At 43.6% G+C, this 27853-nt stretch overlaps 1 long non-coding RNA gene across 3 annotated transcripts; it reads right to left on the reverse strand.

The window, feature by feature from the left end:
• Positions 1-4427: 4427 nt before the first annotated feature.
• LOC127473560 (uncharacterized) lies at positions 4428-18727 on the reverse strand. Of its 3 annotated transcripts, XR_007905495.1 has the most exons (7): positions 18438-18727; positions 16898-17021; positions 16574-16688; positions 15600-15687; positions 10481-13835; positions 9695-9845; positions 4428-7582 (listed from the first exon to the last, which is right to left on the reverse strand). It is a non-coding gene; the product is annotated as an uncharacterized LOC127473560 (long non-coding RNA). The 3 variants fall into 3 exon arrangements; XR_007905494.1 differs by having other exon boundaries at positions 10481-15687; positions 16586-16688; XR_007905493.1 differs by having other exon boundaries at positions 10481-16688.
• Between the last annotated feature and the right edge of the window lie 9126 nt (positions 18728-27853).

Here is a 27853-nt window from a genome sequence, read left to right on the forward strand (position 1 = left end):
TGGAAGGACTGCACAACTGAGTAGAAATTCCTGAAGAGAGAAAATGGCTTTTTGTTGTGAGTCCTGAGGGATTTGGTGGGCTGCTGTAGTTGGAAAGAAAGGGATTGCTGGTTTTTCCTCTGCTATGGTTACCTGTGGGAGTAAGAAAAACTTCCTGTTGGTAGATCATCTAACTTGTGGGGGTTAGGTTGTTGTTTTTTCCGTGGAGAACAGCTGTGTAAATGGTGATTTCCTAACCTGTGGCTGAAGGAGGCGCTGGGACACGTGCTCAGTGCCAGGTGACACCACTGTGGTCCTCCTCACTGCCCCAGCATACAGGGATTCACACCTGCCAAGGGATGGTTAAACACGCTGGGAGCCATGTGTGGACACCTAGAAGATCCCAAAAAATGACCTATTCACCTTCTTTCTGCAACACGGAAGATAAAAATCACAGGTTGATATTTCATTTGTTATAGAACGTGTATTTTCCTAAGAAACAAAATTCCACGTGGCACTACAGAGGAGACAAGACATCATAAACTTTCCAGCTCTCCCATTTGTTTATGGATTCCCTTGGTCCCTTGATAGCAACCTCAGGTCTGGTTAAATGGCTGCTTCTGCCCATTCTGTCACAGCCATAGCACTTTTGTGGCCTCTCAAGTGAACACCCTGCACTCCCCAGGTCCTTCGTCCTTCCTGTACTCTTACACAGTACAGGCCCAGAATATTTAAAACATGTTTTGTATCACACCAGGATGCTCTAGAAAGAGCCTCTTCACCCATTTTAAAGTAGTTATGAAGGACAAGTTTCACTCAGTCCCAAAATAGCCTGACATCAAATTCTCAGCTGAAATAAACTGCTGTCTGGCCAATGCCTTGGGCACAGACCAACCAGGACAGAGCAGCAGCACATCTGATCCCAGGTATGAGCTGTGAATGTGGCAGAGGAGCTTGGCCATAAAATTGATGGTGACTTTGACTAATTTATTATATTTCATTTCATTTCATTCTATGTTATTTCATCTTATTTTACTGTTTTATTTTACTTTAGAAACTGCTGTGAAGGCTGAGATTAGTGGGGCCTCTCAGAATATCCAGGTCAAGGTAGTTAATTATTTAAACCAAAGACAGAGCTTTCTTCCAAGTCCTTTTGCTACCTTGTAGGTTAGTGGTGAAAAATAACCTCTAGTTGAAGGCTAGGAAAGCAGGAGATGAAGATACCTGATTTAGTGCTGTGGATATCCTGGACAAGAATAACCTGTTCCTTTGTGCCTGCACAGTACCAGGCACCAGGACCCTCCATATGGGGAAATACGAGTAAACATTATTAGCAAAACCAGAGTATTCCTTGTTCAAGCAGCACAACTCTGGCTGGAGAAGACTGGCAGATAGATTAGTCAACTTGTCATTTGGATGTGGGTCTTATTTAGGCAGTGAGGGCTTCTGCCTACTGATCCTGGCTTCTATGCTGAGAAAAGCTGCTTTTCTGATACATATCCTGATAGAAGTTCTCCTTGGTGGCCCATAGGGTAGTCAGTGGAATCAAACACCCAAAGGATGCTGTAAATACAGAGATGGGCATGCAATTGCTGCCCTTTAGGCATAACTTTGCCAAGTTTCAGTGGTTATTGGACTCATGGACTCTGTTGTAGGTCAGGATGTTGCTGGCTGAGAGCTGTGTGTCCTCACAGCTCGGTGCTGTAAGCACAGGGCAGGCAGGAGCAGCACAGCACAGGCCCAACACCAGTCCAGCTGTGCCCAGCCAAGGTTTGGGGTGCTCAGCCTCCTCCTGGCTCACCTCTTTAGGCTTGCTGAGCTAGTGCTCTCCTACAAGTCCTGCTCCTCTAACATGTGCTCAGGTGAGCTTCTGTTTCATATGAATTCAAAGGCAAATGTGTTCTGTGAACCTGTAAAACTGCACCACTTTCACTTAAAAACCTCTTGGCAATCCCTTTATGAAATACTGTGATTTTATAGTTCTGACCATAACAGATCCCACAAGGCCACTGCTTGATTTTGCAAAGCCCCAGCCTGTTGCCTGCACTTTACTCCCAAAGAAACTGTTTTATATTTGTCCTTCATGTGAAAATGAAACTCCTCACCCTTGACCTTGGTAGCTTCCTATAGACCTGTTTTTCTCAAATGCTGCTTTTTCTTTCCCTCATGCAATTTTCATCAGTAAGAATAAGCCTTTTGGATCAATTGAACTGCTCAATTTTTCTAGCAAAGGGATTCTTTCCTGTTTTCTTTTGTGTCTCTCCCTTTATTTCAATGGAAATGATATAAATTGACCAAAGCAGGGATGTTACTCCCCACTCCTCTTTCCTCCAATGGATTTTTCAGAGTTGGGGATAAAAAGTAATGCTAGTTTACAAACAATTTGACCTGCCTATGAAGCTGTGTGTTTTGGCTTTCAGTTCTACCTTTCAGGACTTCAATGACCCCTTTCATGGGGGAAAACCTCCACTTATGTACATTAGGTGAATATTGCGTGAGTTCAGCTTCCAGGATAAAAAGCCCTTCCAGTTACTGAGTTAAGCCCTCTCTTTGAGGCACCCCTGAGCCCATGTGCTCAGTATCCCATCAGCAGGGTAACTTGGCTGTGGGATATGGCTTAGCAGCAGGCATTGAGCAGCCAAGCCCGGAGCAGCCCCAGCTCTCCTGACCAGGCTCCTGGTGGGGAATGACACAGGGAAAGTTGTGGAACTGGAAGCTGAAGGGCTGTGACTGGGGGAGGCAAAGCAGGTTAAGTCTGCAGCATCAGAGGTGAGGAATCATAGAATCACAGAATGGTTTGGGTTGGAAGGGACCTCAAAGCTCATGCAGTTCCACCCCCTGTGGTGAGCAGGAACACCTTCCACTAGCCCAGGGTGCTCCAAGTCCTGTCCAACCTGGCCTTGGACACTTCCAGGGCTGGGGCAGCCACAGCTTCTCTGGGCAACCTGTGCCAGGGCCTCCCCACCCTCTAAGTAAGGAGAGGGTAATAAGGACTTAGAAAATGCAAGTACAGGGTCGTAGACATCCCTAGGACTGCAACTATAATGTTCTCTATGGCATGAAGTGACAAGCAAAGGGAAGGGAAACACCCCACTTCCCACTTCTCAGCACGTGAAGAGACCAAGGGGTCTCTGGAGAAAAGGCTTCCAGATCAGCACAGCTCTGGTGATGGATAACCATGTTCCAGGGTATGCTGCGTTGCTAATGAGCTGCATCATCTAATTGCTCCTCTAATTTTGAGGAGCCATAGTGATTCAAGGAGAAGGGAGTGCTGGGACAAGGAGCTTTACAGAGAAAACTGTGGGATTAAAGGACGGAGACGAAACATGCCCAGGTAAGTAATTACCATTAATAGTTAAAAATGTTATCAGTTGGTGACAGAGCAAGAAAGTGGGCACAGGTAGTAGCTGAGTCTCCTGCTGTTTCTGAAGGACTAGACAGGGATGAGGATGAAGATCCTGTAAAAGGAAGGGAGCCTCCATGAAAAAGTGCAGAGGAAGCAGTGTCAGCAAGGGCAACTGCAGCTGGTGATGGGCAAGGAGAGGCAGAGGGGGACTGCTTCTTTTACCTTTTCAAAGCAAATCCAAGAGTTTACATCTTTCATTGTGCCCCGAGAATTTTTTCTGGATAATAGTTCTCCAACTTTCTAAATGCTTTTGCAATTTGAATGATATTTTTAAGGTCAAACCGAGCAACAAGTGAACAGCATCAGGCTTCTTGAAGTCAAGCACATGAATGCTGTAAATGACAAAGCTGAGAGAATGACAGAGGATGACTATGACAGCAAGCTGAAATGTCAGGTTTACCACACAAGGTGGTACAACACAAAGTGGGGTTACTATTCATTCAGTTAAAGCCAACTGTTTTTTTCACATATTCTCAGAAAATCTTTTGTCTGCTCGCAGTGCTGCTCTCAAGCTGACCCCTCTTGACTAAGGTATCTTTCACTGAATAGGTTTGTACCCAAAAAAACCCACTCCTTTTCCTTCAGTGAAGAAAACAGCATGAATCATGTTTTTCCAAGGTTAATTTTTTTTATTTCTATAGGCAGGAAGAGAGTGCTTCTCAGTACTACTACAGTTGACTAAAATAAACTACTGGCTACTCATCAGGTCAAAGGATGCCTGTGAGTAGCATTCAATCAAATGAGGGGATACAGGCCTAAATATCACCCATGTCATGAAATAATGAAGGTATTTCCTAGCACAAAAAATCCTTCTCAATACCATTAGAAGTAACAGAAAAATGCATCTGACATTAAAGATTTGTTCCCAAGTTCTGAGATCTGCATGTTGCTGTACCAAAACCCAATCTCTTGAATTCCTAATAATGCAAAGCTTTTTCCAGGAAAAAAAAAAAAGTATAATACATGAAGAATGATAAAACTGATGATAGAAGAATTGATGATAGAAGAATGATAATTAGAACTTCTCAGATTTAAAGGCTGTGCAAAGATCTTGCATTAGATCCATGATATGGATTTAGATGACAGTGTCTGAGCTGTGAACTGGAGGCAAGGCCAGACATCCCTGGTATTGACAGGAGTGTCTGTGCTCGTAACTGGACTTGGATAATCCACAGCAGGTAACAGGCAGTCTGCAAAACTGAGAGTGGCAAATGTATTGCCACTATTGGAACAGGAAGTGCAAGGAGCTGGGAAATACCTTTACTTACCTTGCAAATCTGAATTTGGAATGAACTGTCACTGGAATCATGGAGTAAATCAGGCCTATCCTGATCTGGTTTTGATCTTACACGTGATTTTATATCAAAAAACATGTTGGTAGTAGTGGGAATGATGTCCCTTGTCCACTGGTGTTTCAGTGTTTCAGAGCAGGCTCTAGTGCCCAGTCCTCTGAGAGACAGGTATTACAAATAGGCTGCCACCAACACCCAAAGCAGGTGCACAGAGGAAAGCACTAAAATTCCCAGGAGAAGAACTACCAGGGAAAGAAAATCTCATTTTCTGATTTCTATTTACAGCCTGAAATAGGCTGTCTGCTGGGAGCAGCAGTTCTTTGGGAAAACAGTGATTATGAGGACTATGGTTGTATTTACTTCCCGGCAGTGTTGCAGCACACTACGTGTACTCAGGGTATTTTTAGTTGCAGATTCTGCCTGGCAGAAACTCACTGGAATTAATCACATGTAGCAAATTAAACAAAAGCAAAAAAGCTGGTGGGCTTAGGGGGACCTGCAGCAGCTGAACATTTTATTGCCCTTTACAAGCAAACTTCCTCAAATTCCAGGGAAGGGGAAGGGTAAAGGCAAAAGGCAGCGGTGGGTTTTGTAACCAGGACCAAACAACCTACATATTTATCTGCAGTTTGTAGACTGGAGCAGGCTGAGGAATCTGTCTATATTCATGTTACAGTCAGAATTAAAGCTCTTCTGCAGTGAAATTGTGGAATTTGGTCCACCAACACATCAGCTGTCCTCTGACAAGTCCTTTGCAGGTGATGAGCTGCTCTGTGCCCCTGCTCCAGTCCCAGGGAGGAAGGTGCTGCAGAAAGGGCCTTGATTTGAAGCCGTGTGAGGACACTGAGGGCACTTGGTGTGTTCAGCTGGAGCAGAGGAGACTGAGGGGAGACCTCAGTGCAGTTCCAATTCCTGGGCAGGGGCAGAGGAGGGGCAGGGACTGAGCTCTGCTCTGGGGGGACCAGGGACAGCAGCCAGGGAATGGCTGGAGCTGTGTCAGGGCAGGCTCAGGTTGGATCTCAGCCAAAGGTTCTTCCCCCAGAGGCTGTTTGGGCACTGCCCAGGCTCCCCAGGGCAGTGGGCACAGCCCCAAGGCTGCCAGAGCTCCATGAGGGTTTGGCTGATCCTCTGGGGCACAGGGGGTGACTCTTGGGGATGGGCCTGTGCAGGGCTCAGGGTTGGACTGGATGACCCTTGTGGGTCCCTTCCAACCCAGCACATTCTGGGATTCTGTAAGGCACCCAGTGGTGAGCAGGACATTCACCAGCTGTGGACTGGCATTGCCATCCACAGACATTTCAAGTAGTCTGAATCTAATGTGGATTTGCAGCATGGGAGGAAAGGTGTAAGAGTCAGGAACTCACGATGGTTTGGGCACAGGTCAGATGGATGCAAATACCCTCATCCCATATCCTTGTGGGCTGGTGAAATGGCTCCTGAACATCACCTTCTGCAGCACATCCTTCTGTTTTTGAAGAGGTTGCCTAGAAAATTCTTGCAGAAATACACCTTGTTTCCATTGTTGCCTTTGGTGGACATGGAAGTGTATCAGTCCTGGTAACTTTCTCTCCAAAACCACAGAAATAGTAAAATTAATCTCTGGTCAATGATTAGTGTTAAGTTATAAGGAGCTAACTCAGCCCAGAACTAAGCCCAGAACTTACAATAGAATTATGGCAATTAGCATTTGTGGGAAGGAACACATCACTGCTTTAAATGAAAACTATTCTGCCATTAGCTCAAAGTAGCTTGTAAAAGCTTTCACTATGACTAAGATCTGCAGTAATGTTGGAGATCATTCACCCAAAGATTGTGCTGTAATGCCTATTTATGGCTTTAGCATTTTAAGGTTTTTGTGAAGTAAAGAAGTAGGGATGAAGTGGATTCCCTCGCATCTTTATGCCTTGGGAAGACAGCACGTGCCTGCTGAGGAATTAAACTAGGAATTGCATTATTGAATTGGGAATGCACATGCAAGGAGTTAAGGAGATCTGAATGCTGAACTCACATCCACCACTCCAGAGGCGTAAACAGAGCATGCTACAGTCACTCTCTGTCTTGAGCAGAAGACAACACTCACTGCTGGCATCCCCCTGCAGCATTCCAGAGCCTCTCCCAGGGTGGCTGCCTACCTCCCAGGAGTGGGGAAAGAGAGACAAAAGGTGGTCTTAGGTGAGAGATGTCCAAAATGTGTTTTGTATTCTTCCAAGAGGGAAATAAATCAGTGATTGTTTTATTACTGTGAACTGAAAGATGAGCTGGTGGAGGTGCAGCTTACACAAGGCTCCACAACCCAAAGATGCACCGAGTTCAGACCCATGCAAAAAGCATTACGATGGCAATGTCCTTCCTCAGGCAGGTTTTGGTTGGTTTTTTTTTCTGACAAGAGAGATCTTTTCTAATAAATAACTGTTCTTTCGTATGAGCCAGCCATTGTCAGTGTCCAGAGGACACAAAATAGATCCTATCTGCCCAAAACAGCTCACAGACATCAACTGTCATTTTGTTTTCTTTACTGGGTAAAAGGAGGAAAATGGCTTTGAAATTAGATGTTGAACCCCTTCCAGAATTGCAATATAAGATACCAAATCAATCATTCTTCACACAGTTACCTCCTACTCTACAAGCTCCTACTACCACAAAAATTGGTTGTTGCCGACTGAGCTGAGTGAATAATTTGCAGTTTCATATTTGTTAGAGGAATTTTTCCTTTTCCTCTTTTCATTATTTGTCCAAAAGCAGATTGATTTCCTTTTAACATTTCTGTTCCAGACACACGTGTTGTAATCACTCTGCAAGTTACTCCTGCCATAAATCATTTGGGAGTGCTTTGTTGGGAGAAGTCTTCAAACATTCGTCCCAATTCCATTCCCTGTATATATGAACTTGCATGATATGTCTGTTTCTGTGAACAAAACATCAAAAGAGCCGGTTTTGAGTATTCTCCCCGAGAACAATCCTGCTTCTGAACACAGAAAATTCATGCAGAAATCACATTTCACTGAACATTATTTAAGACTTGGGGACACACACTGACAGAGATGCCTGCAGTTCACGTGCATCTGTAAACTTCCATTCTAACTAGAGGATCAGCTTTCCAACCCTGCAGAGAACATTATTTTACCACTTTGTGACTCAAGTCTGCTCCTCGCCAGAGCTTTTGTCTCATCCCGTCATTACAATTTCTGTCTCATAAAACATCCCTTGTGAGAGATGAGGCTTTCAATGGCAGATGAAGTGGTTGGATTCCAAATTATGACTGAAATGATGCACAATTTCACCGTTTAAAAATTACCTCATTCCCAGAAATATTGGCAGGATTCTCTTGGTTATTGTTACACTTGAATGAAAAACAAGGGTGTATCTAAACCCAAGCTGAAGAGTCCGACCTGGACCGTGCTGGGGTCAGTGCAAAGCTCTCATTTCTCCATTTTTTTAGATGGAGGAAACTGCCCTTCTCAGACTGTAAAAGACTGTCTTTTAAGATAAAAGTTTAAAAGAATGATTGCACCGTTCAGGAGGATTCAGGGGTTGTTACCATGTGCCCTCTCAGAAAGAAAAGCATTGGAGTGACTCTGACAACATGGAAAAGGAGGTAAAAGTCAACTCAGGCACAAAGTGCCGTCGTACTCCAGAGTTTGAATTTCAACCCCAAGTCTCACAGTTGGCCTGAAATGTTTGCTTTGAAGGCATTTGTAAAATACAGGCCTTGCCTCTGGGTGGTGTGCAGGGGAAACGCTCTGCTGGTATTTCAGCTACTGTAAATGGCTGCTGCAGCTGCCAGCCCAGAACTCTGTGATGGTTGTAGGAAAATGGAAATGGAAAAGTCATGAAATTCATGGATTATGATGCTTGTGACCATAACTGGGACACGGATGGGCATCTCTTCCATTGTCTCTTGCTGTCCACTATGAAAACAGGAAAACTTTGAAAAACAGTTAAAAATAAAATAAAAAAAAAAGAAATCCACATAGAAATACTGAGAACTGCCAGTTAAAACCCAACTAACATTTTTTAAAATATGACTTTTGCAAAAGGAAGTTTTATTTTGCTCTCTAACTTCTTCTGAAATGATTTTTAAACCTGTCAGTGCAGAAAAGACTTTGTGCACAGTGTTCACGTCCTTAACCAGCACCATCTGAGCCAAACTGAAATTTTAACTCTCAGTGTTCACAAACAACTCCTCGGATAACGCAGTTTGTGAGAGAAACAAGTTGTTGATGTTAAGCATCAAAGTTCCCTGAACCCAACTTTCAAACAAGCAGTTTGAGGCTTGTTCCCCAGCCTGGATGCTGGATCCAGCCCAGCCACAGGAGCTCCCGCAGGAGTCACAGCTGCCTTCCCAACATCTGCAGAACCCAGACGAGCCGTGAGAGCACTGGCTGTAGCACAGAGTAAAATCACTGTGAGACATTCAAATGAGATAATTATATCATGTTAATTTGCATCTCATTTCGGTGATGTAGTTGTATGATGCCAACACAGTAACTGGAACTGAATACAGTGCAGTTCGTGCCCTGTCATGTCACACTGCTGGCCTTTCAGAGCCAGGAGTCCTTAACACCCTACTCATAAACCAAGTCCCTCAAGACAAGAAAATTATTATGAAGCTGAACAACAATAATTTACACTTAGAAAAGCTCCCTTCTTTTTCTTCCACCTGGAGCAGAACAGGGAGCTCTTAGATAGTTTTCTTGTATGCTGAAGTGAAATTTTACTCTCCGACAACAGCAAATAAATCCAAGTTTCTGTTGAGTTACTTGACCAGTGTGGTGGTGTGACCATGCTCTAGGAAGGCCTGTGTAAATGGCTGCTGCTCTAGGAATATCCACACTCTAGGAAGGCCTGTGCATGCTTCTCAGAGCAGGCAATAGTGCAGTGTGTGAGTTTAAAGGCTGATGCCCTGCTTTGGAGCAGTGGCACAGCAATTCCTACACCAAGTGCTGTGTACAGTATTCCCCTTCCTGCTAGATACAGATCTCAAACATAATAGAATCTTTAACTTAGTTTTACTTACCATCTCAGAGGCACAGCATGTTTCTTTGCACTTTTCATCATTTGCTTGTATTTTTTTCCCAGTGGCTACGTGATGTGACTTCACATTTGGTATGGTGATACCAATGGGGTTTTAGGGCAGAGAAATGGGGGTGTGCTGACATAAAACAAATCTAAAAAATGAAATCTTTGTAAGAAGATACATTCTTGCCATGCATTTCCTGTGATTACTATAGAAACCTACAATACCATACATGAGAGAGGAAGGTTGCTATACTGAAAAAACCCAAACGCTAGCCTGCCTGTTTTTAAATCTGCATATTCAAGTTCACTGACATCACTGAAAGGGCAGCAGTCCAAAATATAAATCACTTGAGCTCCAGAAGCCAGGTTGCCACCCCAAGCTGCCTGAAACCACAGTGCAGGTTTGAATAGCAGCACTCTGTGCAGATCCACGCCCGTCTACCTACAGCAGAATGAAATACTTGTTCAACTCCACCACGCTGCGCTCTGCTCCACTGGTGTGAAATGGCACAAAATGAGGTACAACATGTACTCTTATTCTAGAGAGCAGGTATAATCTCTGTAATTATACCACAACTGCACAGCAAATGCCGTGTAAATACAGAGCGACGGCATGTTCCTACAGCTTACTTGTTAATTATGCTGTGCTACTAACGAGTTCAAAGATAAATCACAGCACTTGCAGGATTTAGGTGCTTGCCAAGCTGGGCCATAATGGAATTCATACTATTAAAGGCTTGCTTTTGTTGATTTTCTAGTGGGATGGGGAATGGAAACGACTCACCTCTCATACCCAAAGGCTTAAGCATATATTTTGTCCTGGTACAGCAGAGGCAGCTACCATACAAAGTAACATGGCACAATTAGGAAATCTGGGCAATAAACCAAAAAAAAAATAATTTATCTTAATAAATCACTTTTCAAATTCCATTTAGTAATCATCCTAAGCAGATATTGTGTTTAAAATCACTGGTATTGCATGCAATAGAACTGATACAGGTTTCCTGGCCCAATATTTAATCTTGCAGAGGCTAAAAACAAGAGGAAAACGTCATTTCACCAGTGTCACCAGCAAAACTGTTGATTGCAGTGAGGGCAGGGCTCCACCCAGGCAGCTTGCCTGGAAATGCGCTCTTGAAATAGCTTATTTTATATGATATCAGAAATAGATCACCGTGTCAGGCCAGCTCATAGCCCATGCTAGCTCTCCTCTGAGCTGCACTGCAGAATTCTGGACTACAACTTGTAACTTTTAATGGGTATTTTAATAGTATTCAATAAAATTAAATTAGCCTCTCTATAAACATTGCTCTTCCCCAAAGTCAAGCTTCTCTTTAAGTTACGACTCTGCAGTGGTTGTTTGGTTGGCCATTTATTCTGGCTTTTACAACCTGTGTTGGATCACCTTGGGCTTTATTTGAAACTTTTTTTTTCAATTTCATTATTTTCATATTGATTTTCTACCCGAAAGGTGATGTTGATGTTTCTGACCCTTTTTTTTCGTACTGAAGTTGTTGTGCTATTTCTTCTGAAAAAACGACTAGTGTCTGTTGCAAGGAAGATGTTGGTCTTCAGGGACTGAAGAATCAGTACAAGCAGAGACAAACCAGCCAACTATTATTTTCTGTAGCTCATAGAAAGCTGAAGGATGGAATAAAAACCCACTGAAATTGGCTGTGCATAAATGTGGATGAAAAGAGCAACCCCAGGGCAGGGAAGTGACAGCTGGGGACAAACCAGCCCAACAGACAGGCAGGAGGAGGTGGAAGCAAAGAGCCGGCTGCGTTGGGCGTGCTCACCGTATCTGTGCATGGGACAGGGAAACAAGGATCCACTCACAGCATCTTCAGGAGATTTAGGAGGTAGCTCTGTGGGTGAAATGACTTCTTGGCTACAGAGGAAATTTTGGAATTACTGCCCCTGGGAGGGACAAGCAATTTCCTAGTGAAAGAGATGGATAGGGCAGGTGGGTCAAGGAGGGCACTGGGAAAGCAAAGAGCAGTTAACTTATTTGAAACGACAGAGAAGCAGGAAACAAAAGGAGGTTGAAGAGACTAGTAAGGAGAAAAGCCATAAATTAGATAAAATTGTTTGACTTTGTCATCCTAACTGCATTGGTCGAGCCCAGAAAGCAGGAATGTTATGGATGTGAGCCATAAGATCATCAGAGCCTGGTTCAAAGCTTTAGTTCTCAGTTACGATAGAAAAGGACATATCTGAAATGCCATTTCTGTCATGGAGAAATAAGGGACAAATTTAAATCCAGTCAGTCCAGGCTGGCCCATGGTGTGACCTCTGCTGAGGTCGAGACAGCAGATGGGAATGAAAAAAAGCAGTGATCATACTGTTCACAGAAAGTGGGAAATAAACTGATGGCATGAGCTTGAAAGACTCTAAACCCCCCTGCTTTAGGACACTGACCTTGATCAGATAGCTACACCTTCATGGAGAAATGCCATGAGATTCTGGTTTGGATAGAAGACAAGTCTGTCCAGGAATGGCAGGAAAATCCATGTTTGTGGTAGAGGTTCCTTAATGGCCAAGTGTGGAGGTAGCAGGGAAAGACAGCAGGAGAGCTATGGGGAGGCACAGAAGGGATGAGGATGTTTTGAAAGAGCAAACAGAAAGGACAGAGTGTGACATACAAAAGTAAGACTGTATTTCAGCAGGAGGATACCTGGCAATGCTCGGGGCAGAGTTTAAGGTTAAGGATGAGAGGAAGGGAAGGGACAAGAACTGGCTTAGGGGAGCCAAGCAGGACCCAGAATGGGATTGGGTCACTGTAGCTGTGTGTGACATGTTGGAGTATTTTATTATCCAGTGTGCTCTTAACTGTGAGGGTAACACTGGCAACAATTCCTAAACTGAAGCATATTCTGACTGAAGATCCTTGGATCTTTAGTGGGAAAGTAACTTCAGATACAGAATGATTGTTGGTTTTAGGGGTTCATGTTTGTGTAACATACACTGACTTTAAAGAAAAGGGAGCTGTACATTTCCAGCACTGGGAACCAGGCAGACTAATTGAGGTTCCTTGGCCCAGCTGCAGCAGCTGATGGGATCCTTTGAAGATGGAGTCCTGGTTCACATGGAATCACCTTGTTTTCTTTCACTCATTTCACTCCCTTCTCAATCTACCCTGTATCCTGAAGAACTGTTTGTAAGTACTCCTAGAAAACAGACATCTGCCAAAGACAAAGTGAATGTAAATGATCTTTCTTCACTCTCAGGGTCTGATCTCATTCTTCCTGAAATCTGTAGTGATTCCCACTGTCTTTGGTGGTACCAGGCCTGGTTCAACCAGCCCACATGTAAGCTTGAAATTCCCCTAATGAAAAAGGCTTAAGTGTACTGAATGGGGGAGATACTCATTAATAACTATTTAGGAGAACATGGTTCCCTTGAAAGGCTAATTATCTTGAGAGCTACCCATTCAAAAAAAAAGTCTAATCAATGGGAGAACAAATTAAAAATGAAGAATCTCTCATAAAACCAGACAGTGGAATACTGCATTCAAGAGGACATTCACCAATTAAAAGAAATGTCAACAACTCAAGTGGCAGGAACTTCAAAAGGGAATTTTTTTTTCTCATTTTCATATGCATTCTTCATGAGCAACATCAAGAAGTGTAACATGCTAATAGCTAATAACACTCAGGATAAGATTCACTAATTTACTAACTGAATAACTTAATGCATATCAAAGGCATGATTTTCTCATTTCATTCTTTTTTTAGATCTAACACTAAGCGGGGTATTATCAAGCAGATAAAACTGCACAGATTACAAGTCATGGCTGAAACAGTCATTCTAGAATTAAGATTGCTTTTTTCCATTGGATGTCTCCTTTAGGTTTAAGGAATCACATACCTCTTACCCTCATTATAACTCAGATTTAAGAAAAAGAAATCAGGAAAGTATCTTTGTGGAAATGTGATGTTTTTCTAAAAACAGAGTGTTTTGCAGAGACACACTTGTTATGATGTTAAGCTCCAAAAATGTCCCGGGTAAGCTAGTACCACCGTGGCTGGGAGGTGACCTGAGGTTCAGAAGATAAGAGTCCTGAGCTGAAGCAGGGATGGCATGTGGATGATTGTGTGCCCTGGCTGTCCTGGCATGGAGGACTCTCCCTCCTGTCCCTGTGAATGGTGAGAAGTTGGTGTGATGTCAGTGAAGAACAAAAGACAAAAATGTTCAATTTTTTTTTTAATTACGAAAGAACTTTTGTGTACTCCAAAATGATGCACTGGATGTTGAAAAATAGAACCATTTCTTGTTTAATGTGATTCTTAAAAGCCTATTTACAGAATTCTACTAAATTTAAACAATGTTTTGCCTTTGCTGCTATTGCAAGCTATGTAGCCCACTACCCTCTGCTCAAACCCTTTAAGAACAGGCCACTAGTTAAGGTACCAAACACAACTAAATTAATAGTTCACACGCTAGTAAACAGGAAGGAAACACCTCCTCAGCTGGTTTGTTTTCTCACAGCTAACTCCTTGCCAACAGGGCCCAGCACTGCAGTGTGAGACACACACACACACTCCTATCACCTTCCTCTCCTCACAGCCCAACAACAACCATCACGTGTCCTGATGCCCCTTTACCAGGGAAGGCCAGGCTGTTGGAACCAATGGCTTTGTGGCAGATGGAGCAACATGTGCAATTGGGAAAAAAACAATCTCATGCTGCCAAAATATTAATAAGGGGCTTTCTCGGAAATATTCTGCCACTGTCACTGTTACATTTAAATTTGCCCTGCCAATATGACTTCTTCCAAGGAAAAAGGCTTGGTTCAGTAGGCTTTCTGAGGACAGGGACCTCTCTGCACCTATTTTTTTCTCTCCTGCCAAACCATTTGCTTCCAGTCACAAATTTTCAGTGCTGCAGCACCATGTGGGTGCTACTTGTGGTGTCTCTGATGAGAGACAGGAGCGAGCAGGGCTGGTTTGGGCAGGCTGGGCCATGATCCCTACTCACCTGAGGTGGGCAGGGACAGGCTTGGCAGTAAGGACACATAGTGAAATCCAACAGGGAATGGTTTCTTTGGGCTTGTTTGGGGTTTTTTGCACACTGTATCTCCTTCTGTGAATGCCCATGTTCCTTACACAGTGAGAAAAACAATGAGAATTTCCTCTTCTTCTTTTATACCACCAGTATTTTCCATAGCCTTATAATTGTCTTTTATTAATTTTCTTTTAAAAACAAACACTCATAATCCCTTCAAATTCTGCACCTATACAACATCAAAGCATATCAGTGGATTTTTCAGTCCATTTATATGCCATCTGCCTGGCAGTCAGCAGTGTGGTGGTGGCACTGCAAGCAGTAAAGATGTCCCACATCTCTGCAGTTCTCCTTGTGGTAATTACTGATTCCTGGGGAAACTGAGCCTCAAACACCAAAAAAACTTTCTGTGATGTCCCACTGTTTTGCAGAGGGCACTGGGACCAGTGTGTTTTTAGTTTAAAGAGACAGCCATTGTCACTCCACTGAGGAGGAGCTTAGACTTGTTTTTGACTTCACACTTTTCTACACATTGTGACAAAAAGCTGAATAATTCTGTTTTCCTTTAGGATATTACAAGAGAAAGAACTGGTCTGATACATTTCAGATTAGAGATTCTTCCCTGAGAACGGGGCCTGTTGCCTCTTGGTACCACACCAGAAATAATCTCCTTTTCCCCAGTACTGTTAGCTGGGGCAATGTATTTTCCAGAATTGCCGAACTAAATGGACAGTTCTCCAACATAGTGCTTCTGGGAATTCAGATTACTCTCCTTCTGTCAGTACTGGGATTAAGAAGTCGTGAAGGTAATTTGCATCATAGGGATATTATAATGATTGTTCTGAAATGGAAAAATATCACACATCTGTGTTTGCATTCTCCACTCTGAGACATACCTTTAGGAAGTCAGTTTCTGATGACATGTTTGGGCAAACTGTGCCTTATCTGCATGCTTTTTTTCATGTATCATCCTGATCTGGGAACCTGGATGCCATAACCAGAAAGCTATGTTAATTGTACAGGTTTTTAAATCAGTGTAGTCCAAAACATGTTCCTCAAGACTATCAGCCTGACAAAGTCTGCTCAAGAAGCTGGAGATGTTCTGTATCTGTTGGAGGAATCACATAAAGTGTTTGTAATAAGAACCTCCAACAAAGATCATCTTAGCCTTACGGGTATTACGTATTTCTGTTTCCTAAAAATAAAAACCACCAAGTGTATGAACTGGTACTGTGAACACAAGCACAAGTAAAAGAATTCTTCTGTTTCTGGACTCCTCCTCCCCCTCGATTTGGGCAGTCAGCAAAAATACTTTTTCAGTATTGAGTTACAGCAAAGAGTTGTTGACCCTGGTGTAATTGAGAGAAAAGACAAAGTCAAGTCAATGGGGTTTGCTTCAGCTTGTGACATTTCAAATAAAGCTTCTAAATTTGTTTGGATCATTAAAGTGAAAGCATAGAGAAAACATGTGTTACAAGAATCCAAGCTTCACCCTAAAGTAATTTTTATGGAAATGCTCACAGTTAGTTAGTGTTATTTGCTTCTAATTTGGGCTTCATTCTCCATACTCTACGTTAACAAACTTAGACCACTTAATGCCAAGTGCCTTACACATTTCTCTTCAATTAAATTTCTCCAAAGAATCACATTACATGAGCATTTGCCAGTACAAAAAGCATACTCAGAAATCCTGGGTAAAATGCAGGCTCTCCTGCAGTAACCAGTAAAATTCTCACTGAAGACTGAGTTCTGCCCTACAGATCTTTGCTACATATGGGAAATGAAAAATTATCTTGTCACTTTTGCTCTAAGTTCTTCAGTACACTGTTCTAAGAGCTTAGCTCTGAGTGAGCTCCACGCTAGCACTTACCACTTCCCTTACCAGATGAAAACAAGGTTACTCCAGAGTCAAACCATGTCTGGTTTCAGGTATGTTTGTAATTGTTGGAATATGCAGCAGAGGCCAGTTTAGACAAGCTTCCAACCTGTGGATGGAGGGAGGCACTCAGTTTAACAATCTGCAGTTTTACTAGAGTTTGAGCACAGGATTGCCTGCACTGGGCTCTAGGAGAGACATAAACCATTAGGGCTTAACTGTTCAGTAATAAATTATAGGGGAATAGAACATGACAGTGGGATAAAAATTAAGATTTTAAGCAATCTTTATGATAGAAGACGAGGTATAATAATTTACCTGTATTTAATTCTGAGCTATTTTTCATCTGTGTGAGATGTTGAAGTGGGCTAGTTCTGCCATTCTTCCTCTGACACAGGTTTTTTGCACTGTTTTCTCTTCCATAACTGAATCATGCAGAGCTCTGGGGTTTGATGTTCGAGAAAAAAATAAATCAGGGCTGCTCTAGGCTGACACTGGTCAGCAAGGGCAAGAGGAGGAGGGTTTGAGCTGGTGCCCCTCCTGTCACAGCTCTGCAGGACGTCGCTGTCCTGCAGCTGAGGAAGGGCAGAGGTTGGCTGAGGGCTCACCTTCAGTGCAAAGTTACTTTCCTAACGGGTATTTTTTTTGCAGCCACTAAGATGTTACCTAGTTACCAGCAAATCACAGCCTGGTAACTGCTCAGAGAATCTGGGGTTTATTTATGACAAAGTAAGTGACCCTGGATAAGCCAGGCTGGGGACATTTGGTCTGCCCAACAACAGGGTGAGACTCACACAAAATTTATTTGAAGTGTTAAGAGGAAAACTGCAGTATGAAATTAGTTACGATTAGTCTTGACAACACTAATTCTATTTAAAATCTGTTGAACTGGTTTAAAATTAAACTTCAGGTTCCCTCCAGCTGAAACCCAGCCTGACGCTGTTGAAGCCTGCGTCGTCCATCCCATGCCGGATTTTCTCATTGGGGAGGAAGATTGCTATTAATAGACCAGAAGTGGGGTATAAAAAAAAAAGGAAACAGTGAGATTACCCAATTCTGCAATTGCTTGTTTATTCGCTTGCTTTAGTTTTGTCCGAAGTTTAGTTTCCTGACAGGGCTTAATCCTCCCCTTTTGTGGCTCTGGACCATCCATCCCTCCTGTCTCCCCCAGTGCTGGCTAAGTGGGGTTGCTAAGCGACATGTTCTTCTCCTCTGTACTTTAGCAGAGAGGAACAGATCAAAGACACCCACAGTCCTGAATTATTTTATAAATGAATTTAAAGAGACACTCTCCTGTGCAGTATTATGTGGGGGGAGAGCAAAAGTTACTGGCTATACTGAGAGTATCTGGAGAATTAAACTGATGTCTTCTGGAAAATAAGAATGCTCTCATAAATGAGAGCTGTGTAGTATTTACTTTTTTTTTTTTTTTCAGAGCTAGACTACAAATTTTTTCTGTTAATTAATGTTTCTAGTTTTCTAGTTTCATGGCAGTCAAGACATTGAACGCAGGCCAGGCTGCATGTGTGTACAACTTTCAGAATTCAGAGTTTCTGTCATTCGGTGACAAGCTTCCAGGGTTTTAAATCTTTTCATCTCTTGCAAAAGAGTTACCATTGTTGAAAAATACTTAATTCTTTAATTTTTAAATATTTTCCTGATTGATGTCAGGCAAGAAAGTCACAGGGTGAAGTTCAAGCGATATATCTTTAAAAGGATAAATGAAGATGAGGAAGTAATCTGTGTAGATCAGGCAGAAAACATACGACACCGACATCTCAGACCTTGCTGAAAGAATGAAAACCAAATGAATAACCTGTAATTACAAAACCTGGGAATACACAAGTTTAAACATTACCTCTTACGAGACAAGCACTTTCCTGGCATGAGTTCAGCTCTGCTGCTCTGTGCAGGCTGGGAGGTTTGCAGGAGCATGCTGGCAGCCGGGGCAGGCGTTCGCTGAAACAGAAAAGGGGGGAATTATGTGCCCTCGGATCTACTCGGTTTCAAATACCATCAATGTTGTAAAAGGAAAAAACCAGCACTTGGTAACAAAGTGCAAGAATTTTCAGGATTTTCATTTCCCAAGATGCCATGGCTGGCACAGCCTTCAGAAGAAGGAGAGGCACACAAAAACCACGCTTGAAGCATTACCCAGGCAAGCAGGACAGAGCGTTTATGTAGAAAGCAAAACTCCTGGGGCAGATGGCTGCAAAAAAACTGGATGCAAAACTCTTCCCATGTGCAAATCTCATTGTTCCATACCAGCCACTTGAGTAGCACAAACAAACCACAGAATCACAGAATATGCTGAGTTGGAAGGGACCCACAAGGATCATCCAGTCCAACCCCTGGCCCTGCACAGGCCCATCCCCAAGAGTCACCCCCTGTGCCCCAGAGGATCAGCCAAACCCTCCTGGAGCTCTGGCAGCCTTGGGGCTGTGCCCACTGCCCTGGGGAGCCTGGGCAGTGCCCAACCAGCCTCTGGGGGAAGAACCTTTGCCTGAGATCCAACCTGAGCCTGCCCTGACACAGCTCCAGCCATTCCCTCTTGAGGAGGGGAAGAGGAGGGGTAAACATTGATCTCTTCTCTGGGGACCAGTGACGGGATCCAAGGGAATGGAAGGTGGGAGGTGTATGGAGAGGATCTCACTCTTCCCTGTGTGTCTGATCACAGAATGGAGGGATCCCCTCGCTCTTGTCCTAGGCCAGTGACCTCACATCAAATTGAGGGTAGATTAGTGAAACCTAATACACTCTAGGGCTATAAAGAGATTACTCTCACATAAATCTTCACTGAAAAAGATAAATCAGCGTTAGTATTTATTTACATGCATTTTATTTTTCAGTGAGAAAACAAGCCTCCCTTTTTTTCCTGCATCAATAAAAGTCTCTTCGAAATTCTGATTGCTTAGATTTGCCATGTAAAATCCACTGTACTACAGGTAACCTAAGCACATATTTTAGAACAGAGCTCTGCCAGCTTTTCCATTTCTGGATATCAATTACACAGGCAAGATATGTGCTTTACTCTTGCTGACAGAGTGTTTTATGTATAAACATCTTGACCAGCACTATGTTGTCAGTGGATAGCGGATTCAGTGTGTTTTGGCTGAATTTCTGAAGGGGAAAACTGTGATTTGCACTCTAAATATTTTTTCTGGAGAATGGATTCCTCAACACACTATGAGCATCTTGTACAGAATATAAGTAAACATTTGGGAAGGAATTTCATGCTTATGGCAGGTACTGACTTGCCAACCTTGAAACTGAGCTCCCTGGGACCCAGGGCACGAGCACAGCTCTGGCTCTCTGAGCTCCACAGGCCAACTGAGTTCCCACCACTCCTACTGCACTGGCAAGGGAAGAACTATCGAATCCTAGAATGGATTGGTTTGGAAGGGACCTTAAAAATCAGCTAGTACCATCCCCCTGCCATGGGCAGGGACACCTTCCACTAGCCCAGGTTACTCCAAGCCCCGTCCAACCTGGCCTGGAACACTTGCAGGGACGGGGCAGCCACAGCTTCTCTGGGCAACCTGTGCCAGGGCCTCCCCACCCTCACAGCCAAGAATTTCTTCCTAATATCAAAACTAAACCTGCCCTCTGTCAGTTTGAAGCCATTCCCCCCTTGTCCTGTCACCCCAGGTCCTTATAAATAGTCTCTCTCCATCTTTCTTGTTGGCTCCTTTCAGGTACTGGAAGGTCACAATTAGGTCACTCTGAAGCTTTCTGTTCTCCAGGCTGAACAATCCCAATTCTCTCACTTTTCCTCACAGCAGAGCTGCTCCATCCCTCTGATCATCTTGGTGGCCTCCTCTGGAGTGGCTCCAACAGGTCCATGTCCTTCCTGTGCAGGGCACACAGCAGGACCTGCATTTCTGGCAAGTTTATTCAAACATCCTGAGCATGCTGTGTTTGGGAACGCAGTTTGATCAAGTTGGTACTTTACCTCAAAGGTAAAATGTTCTGAAGTGGTGGTGTTGTAAAAATTTGAGTTAATTTGTATTAATATTGGTAGAATTTTGGTTAATGAATGTAAGTAATTTGTAATTGCTGCTCCTCTTTCCTAATTTCCAGAATGCTGCAAGAGCCCCTGCTGCAGCTGGGCAGCTGGATCCCCGATGTGAGCAGCCAGGTCAAGGCTTGGGTCTAGGAATAGGAGATGATGCTTTTGACATGTGTGAGGGCAGTGAAGGCCTTTGAGAACATTAATAACATTACTTCACATTTCTACAGTACTTTCCCTGCGCCTGCTTAAAGCTCAACATAGACTATGAGTAATTAGTGATCTGGATGTCTCTGAAATGATCATCACCAGCATTTAAATCATCACTAAAATACAATTAGCAGCCCTTTGAACGGAACGCTGTCATTCCAAGCAGTCTAATTGGTGGCTCGTGGGCCAGTTCTGGACAACAGGAGGATTGTCTGCTTCTCCTCTCCTCTAACTGCACCAGTTCAAGGAGCACTCTGTCACAGGAGTGGCAGCCGTGCCCATGGGATGGACATGGAGAGCCACTATGTGACAGGAAAGGTACAAAGTATCCCTTGTGTCCAGCCCACTGCTTTGAGAAGCCTGGATGTGGTGGACCTCATTTCAGCCTGTGTGCTGATTCAAGCAGGCACAGCCCCACAACTTTACACTTTGCAATTCAAATCCATTTGGTTTTTTTACACTTGGATTTTAGACTGTGCAGCAACAGCCGCAGGGATGAAAAAAGGGCAGTTCATGATAAGACAAATAACTGAGCAATCCACATCTCTGGGTGATGTGCTGGCAGACCAGGCTGGCGTGTGTTTGGGCAAGAGGAAGAATTCAGTTGCTGTAGCAGACTGATAGTAAAGGTCTGGCTTGCATGGTGTTCCCAAACCTGGCATCCCTACTGCACATTTAGGTAGCTAAATCTGTCACTTCCATGCCTGAGATGCTTGTGTTAATTGCATAAATGTCAACAAAAATGACATGGTTTTAAGGTGTTGGAAGTGTAAATAGCTGCTCTTCTGAAATGGCCACAGTTAATGTATTTTAGCACAGATGTGCTCTCATGATACCACTTGCAAATGCATCTTATCTGTTATAGTATCTAGCTGTAGTATCCTATTAGTATCTCTGTTATAGTAACTGCTGTAGTATTCTATTAGTATCTGTTTGTAGTACTACTGATGCTCCTGCAAAAAGCACTGTAGAATGTACTTTAAATACTGGCTTTTTGTACGTCTCACACAACTACACATCCCTCCACGGGAACAGCACGCTACTGTTCCAGGTTTTCGAAGAACCAGTGCTACTGCTCCCCACCAGCTCCCGTTGCCTGCTTCATAATGCCCTTATTATTTATGCTTTTTCTCTTGAAAATTCAAGTTTAGAACTGAAAATTTTCACGCTTTTGTTTCTTACAGCTAATCAAAGGCAGCGAGTGGCCCTGATGTAATCTGTGTGGTGTGTGCCGCAGCTGAGCATCCACTGCTGTGAAAGCGCTGCTTGTTCTCTGAAAGGAGGAATTCTTTCAGCCGTCACGGCCCCCTCCTCTGCCTGCCTGCTTTTCCCAGGCACTCCGAGGACTCGCTCCCAGTCTTTTTCTTGCCCTGAAAGTGTTCTGGAGCAACACAGTCATTTACCCCAGAGTTGCCCAAGGCTGAACTCCTGATGGCTTGGCCTCTATGGATGATCAAAAGTTTCAAGTTTGAGCGTAGCAGTGGCTCTACTAAGGTGTGACATCTTTTTAATCATCTTTTCTTTGGATTGGTAGTCCAATAGTAGCCCACTCATCTCCACGTGGGCACCACAGCAGGCTATCAGAGTTCTGTTCCTCTGTTCATGTAGTAAGTGACGTGCTTTCACCTATGTCCTGTCTACAAAAGATGTCAGTGTTGGCCTGGCATGTTTTACTATGATTTGAGTGGCCTAAAGAAATTACTTGGAAAGCAGCAGATGCCTTCAGAAAAGAGGGAAAGAGGAAAAAAAAATAGATTCAAAGAGGAGAAGAAGAGAAAAAGGAGGCTCAGGGGAGACCTTATTGCTCTCTACAACTATCTGAAAGGAAGTGGGTGTCGGGCTCTTGTTCCACGTAACAAGCAATAGGTCAAGAGGAAATGGCCTCAAGTTGGGCCAAGGATGCTCTGAGTTGGATGTGAGGAAAAATTTTGTCACCAAAAGAGTGGTTAAGCATTGGAACATACTCTCCAGGGAAGTGCTGGAGTCACCATCGCTGGAAGTGTTTTAAAAAAAACAATGCAGATGTGGCACTTGGCGTGTGATTTAGTGGCCTTGGTGGGATTTGGCTGAAGGTTGGAATTGGTGATCTTGAAGGTCTTTTCCAACCTTAGTGATTCGATGATTCTATGATATTAACAAGTCAACTGGCCCAAGGAAATAGAAGTGCAACTCAGCAATGGTTGCCAACAAGCAGTCTTGTAAAACCCACCCAGGAAGATAATGCAGCTCCTCATGATCCTGCTCCTGTGGTGTTCCATCTTCTCTCCCTCTCTCTGCATTCCCCATTCCATATAAGAAATGTGCATTGCTGCCCAGTTCATTCAAATACAAGGCTCCCTAAATTAGCTTTTTTCATGCACATAAAATATGTATTGTCTCAGGAGGAACAAGAGACCAGACACTCAGAAATGTGCCGTGGGGTTTGTCACAGCCACAACTCAGAACAGGTGCTCCAGGCGAGTTGATCACTAGTGTTTCACCCAGGTAATTGTTTACAACACCCAGATAACTGTCTGTGGGATAATGGGCAACACACCAAAACCAGGCTATGAGCCATAACAGGAGAAAGTATTACAAGATGCTCACAGCCAAATTAAGATGTCAAAAGAAATTCCCAACTAATATGAAGACACTGAAAAAAGAGTCTTTGTTCCAGCACTGGTGCCTTTGCTTTGCTCCTGCCCCCATGCTGGCCATTTGGATCAACTTCCTTTAAGGGAACTGTACAGAAAACACATGGAATATGTGAGAACTCAGGAGGATTTAGCAATTTTGGGAAAGAGTAACAGTTCTTAAATACCTCACTGCAATTAACCAAGGGCCAGAAATGTGAGAAAATCTCTGAAGAATTAATCAGGAATCAACAGCAGTTTGCCTTGACAGCAAAGGCGGATGGATGAAATCAAACAGCTCCCCCCAAAATGGCTTCTGAGTAAGAGTGAAAAACATAACGAGGAAGAACAGGCTCTGGATAAATCTACATTTTGTTGAGGAAAATAAAAAAGCAAATGTCAGTAGGAAGGGGAAAAAAAAAAAGAAAAAAGCCTGTTTCCTGTCTGGTCATCACTGGGCACACATTTGCCTGCAAGGGCAGGGAGAGTAGAGATGCCAGGACAGCAGCCCTGGCTTAGAGGGGCAAAGAAGGAGTGGGATTGACTCTTGACTCTCACCAGACACTAAAAGTCCCTTAGGCCAGCTGGTACAAGAGGATGAAACAAAAAAAGCTCAGTGGACTGCTAGACTGCGTCCAGAGAAGGGCAATGGAGTTGGGAAGGGTCTGGAGCACCAGGAGAGGCTGAGGGAGCTGGGGGGGCTCAGCCTGGAGAAAAGGAGGCTCGGGGGGACCTTCTCACTCTCTCCAACTCTCTGACAGGAGGGGAGAGCCAGGTGGGGGTTGGGCTCTGCTCCCAGGGAACAAAGGACAGGACAAAGGGAAATGGCCTCAAGTTGCACCAGGGGAGGTTCAGATTGGGTATTATGGAAAATTTCTTCACTGTTAGGGTGGTCAGGCATTGGCACAGGCTGTCCAGGGCAGTGGTAGAATCAACCATCCCTGGAAGTGTTCAAAACACATGTAGGTGTGGCACTTAGGGACAGGGTTTAGTGGTGGATTTGACAGTCACTGGTTGGACTCCATGATCTCACAAGGATTTGTGCATCTACAGCTTTTGCAAACAGTCCTCAGAGTTAAACCAGGGGCCTAAGTTGGAAGGGATGGAGCTCTTGAGAAGGGCACAAATTCCACATGGCCAATGCCAGAGCAGAGCTGAAAAGCAAATGAAGATGCTGCAAATCGATCCATGGCCAAAGCTCACAGTGGTCAGTGAGGAAGCACAGAGGAATACTCCACTCCTCAGTTCCAGGACCTGCAGAAGCTCTGTGCTTCCACAGAAAAGAGCTGATCCCAGCGAGAAGGTGCAAGTTGTACTCACTAGGTATCAGTGAAAATAGCTCCCTGCAATTTTATGTTATTGTTATGGTATAAATTTTAAATTTGAATTTAAATTTTAAATTCAGCTGAAATGTTAGAGCAGAGGAATGCCTACTGGGTGAGGGCAGAGCAGCTGAAGCTGAAGTCTTCTTTGCAAAGAGAAAGTTTTACAAGAGAAGCTGTGAGAGTTGATATTACCCAGTTGTTATTGAAGGAATCATATTATTTCTTGATGACAAGGAAACAATGCAACTGCTGGCAATAAATGTTTTTAAGCTGACCTATGGGCTTCTGCAATCTTATGTCTTGCAGAAAGCTGAAAAAGGGGTAAGTTCCAGAAATAGACTCGAAGTCCCCAGAGAGCTGATGCTGATGGAGAGACCAATCAGCATTTAAATGACTCAGTGAGGTGATTTGTTTGTCCTAGGAGGAAAATGCTCCATCCTAAGTATCATAGAGATTTTTAAAAAGTTATTGTATGCTTAAGGGAGATGGTGTTTGTTGATATTTTGGAAACATACCTGAACATGGAAATTCTCCTTCAATAAATTTTGTGTGATGGTATATGGTTTAATTGCCACAACCTAAGAGATGAGAAAGGGATGCCTCACATGGCAGTAAATGACACACAATGATGATACAAAATCAGAGCAAGACTGCAATGAGTGACAAATTCTGTCCCCAACATTTTTTTAAACCTAAGCAATTTTTCTTTCTTCAATTTGTTTTATTTTCGCAACTATTTTTGACTAAGTGGCAGGACTGCCTAAAGCTTTGATCACTGAAGTAGCAACACAGAGCAGCACCCTGCCCACAGGGTGACCTCACAGTCACTTGCAGACTCGGCAGTAAGGAGAGGGCTGGGAGCTCTTCTCCTACTGCAAGAACTGGAAAATTTTGGGGCAGCAGCTCCACAGCAAGACATACCAGGGTGAGAAAGGAGGATAAATATTCAGGGAAATCACGTAAAACAAGTGTTTCCCACGGATAATACATGTATCTGTTACACCCAGGCAGATGTACCCTTCAGGTCACAGAGGCTGTTCCACAGCCCACGTCCGTGTTCATCTCGCTGTGGGACCGACTTTCGTTAACAAAGGAACCAACTGATAACGTTCAGCTCTGCTCTTGCCCTGACATGGTTATTCCTTAGTTCTTCCTAATGACTGTTCAGTTCCTTCCTTCTCAGGAGCCACTCCTAATTCTCTTCTGTTCAGGTTGGATAATGAGTCACTGACTTTAATACCAATCACTGTTAACCCTTCCCTTACACAACCAGCATCTGGGAACAGTGAAATGTGTTGTGTCTCAGTGCTGAGGGAGAAGATTGATGATTCCTGCAGGCTTTCTGCTGCTGGTTGATGAAAAAACACCTTGTTTGCCTTGTGCCTTTGATTAATTGCTCTCTAAATCTAGTGTAGTCCACCTACTTCACAGAGTAATTTTGTTTTCCATAAATTTCACTTCTTTTCCTTTGTCATTGTCTGGTCAAAGTTTTAGTTTGTGTCAAATAACTTCTGGAAGCACCTTGTTTGCCGTTGTGCTTTTCCTCTCTCTTTTCTCTGGGGAGGGTGGGTCATGTTTGTGGCTGGGCAGTTCCACTGAGCCTCCCTGACTCCACAGGAAGAGTCAGGATGGTAACAGCCAGGCTCCTGGTCACACATGTTTTCTGGGCTAGTTTCCTTCTTAAACAACAACAAAACAAAAAAACCACCCATGAGTAAATTTATCATCTTTTATTTACGGATGATGTGCCATTCCTAAAACTACTGAGCCTAAAGATCCTGTGAGACTATTAACAACAGCAATTGAATTCTTCTTGACTCAGCTACCGATCACTTACAGCTTAGGGAATGGCCTGTTTGTGATCAAACTCTGCACTGTTAGAGCATTGAATATGTGTAGGCCTGTCAGATCACCCGCTTTTAGGCACCTCTTGTATGGCAGTACTTGCTGTTTTGATGAAATTTTGGTGATTTTGGGGATATTTGGATTTCTAGGTTCTTTCTTCTTGATCCGCTTTCCTTCTATTAGCACTGCTGACGTACTATCATATTTTTTGTGTCCTTCAAAGTGTTCTACAGTGTTTTATTATTTTGATGTTATCAAAACACGTCTATTCTGGTAGGAGAATCTAAGAGTTCTAAGGGAATGGTAGTTTGGAAAGAGATCAGGCTATTTACATAGGAAACCACGCTCTCAGATTACTGCAAAAACAGATTTTTAAGAAGAAACGTACACTTCTCATGATTACTTCCACAGTTTTTTCAGTATTCTTTATTCCACCATCCTGATGCTGCACCAGTCGGCCTCGGATGCACATCCCTGGCGCCTGCCAGCGAGCCAGCCCACTCCTGCTGCAACAGCTATTCCCTGCTGGGAATATTTACTGTGGGTGCCAATCCAGCCTGACTGAAACCTCATTAACAATACGCTTTTTCCTGATTAATAAAATATTAATGTGAACATACAGCATCAGCAGCTTGACATTTTCTGTAGTTTTCCAACACCTGCACAGCACAGAACTGCTCAGGCGCTGTGATATCACTGCAATGACGAACTTGCAGGCAACTTCTGATGCTTGGGGACAGCCCTCATCTTGGTCTTTTAAAAAATAATTTCATCTGGTAAAACTGCAGACAGATAATTCCTCACTGCCTGTGCAGCAAAGAGTAGGTCTCTTGCCCAATAATCAATATTTATGCTCATTTATGGGTTTCTTCCCCAACAATTGATACTTATGCTCATTTACCAATTGTGGCAGCAGTGCAAACAGCCACTTTAAACTTGTCCAAGGTGGAAAGGCCATCAAAATCGTTTAGGGAAGTGATTGTCTCTCTCTACTCTGCAGTGGTGTGGCCCCACCTCGAGTCTTGCGTGCAGTTGTAGGTGCCAAAATACAAGAAGGATCTAAAGCTATTAGAGAGCATCCAAAGGAGAGCAATTAAGATGGTGAAGGGCCTGGAGGGGCCATAGGAGGAGCAGCTGAGGGCACTTGGTCTGTTCAGTCTGGAGGAGACAGGTCAGACCTCACCGGGGTCTGCAGTTTCCTCACGAGGGGCAGCGGAGGGGCAGCTCCGACCTCTGCTCTGTGTGAGCAGGGAGAGGACCCAGGAAAAGGCTG

The sequence above is a fragment of the Manacus candei genome, unplaced genomic scaffold (genome assembly GCF_025592945.1).
Source record: "Manacus candei isolate 608988 ecotype Guabito, Panama unplaced genomic scaffold, ASM2559294v1 h1tg000036l, whole genome shotgun sequence".
Classification (NCBI taxonomy): Eukaryota; Metazoa; Chordata; class Aves; order Passeriformes; family Pipridae; genus Manacus; species Manacus candei.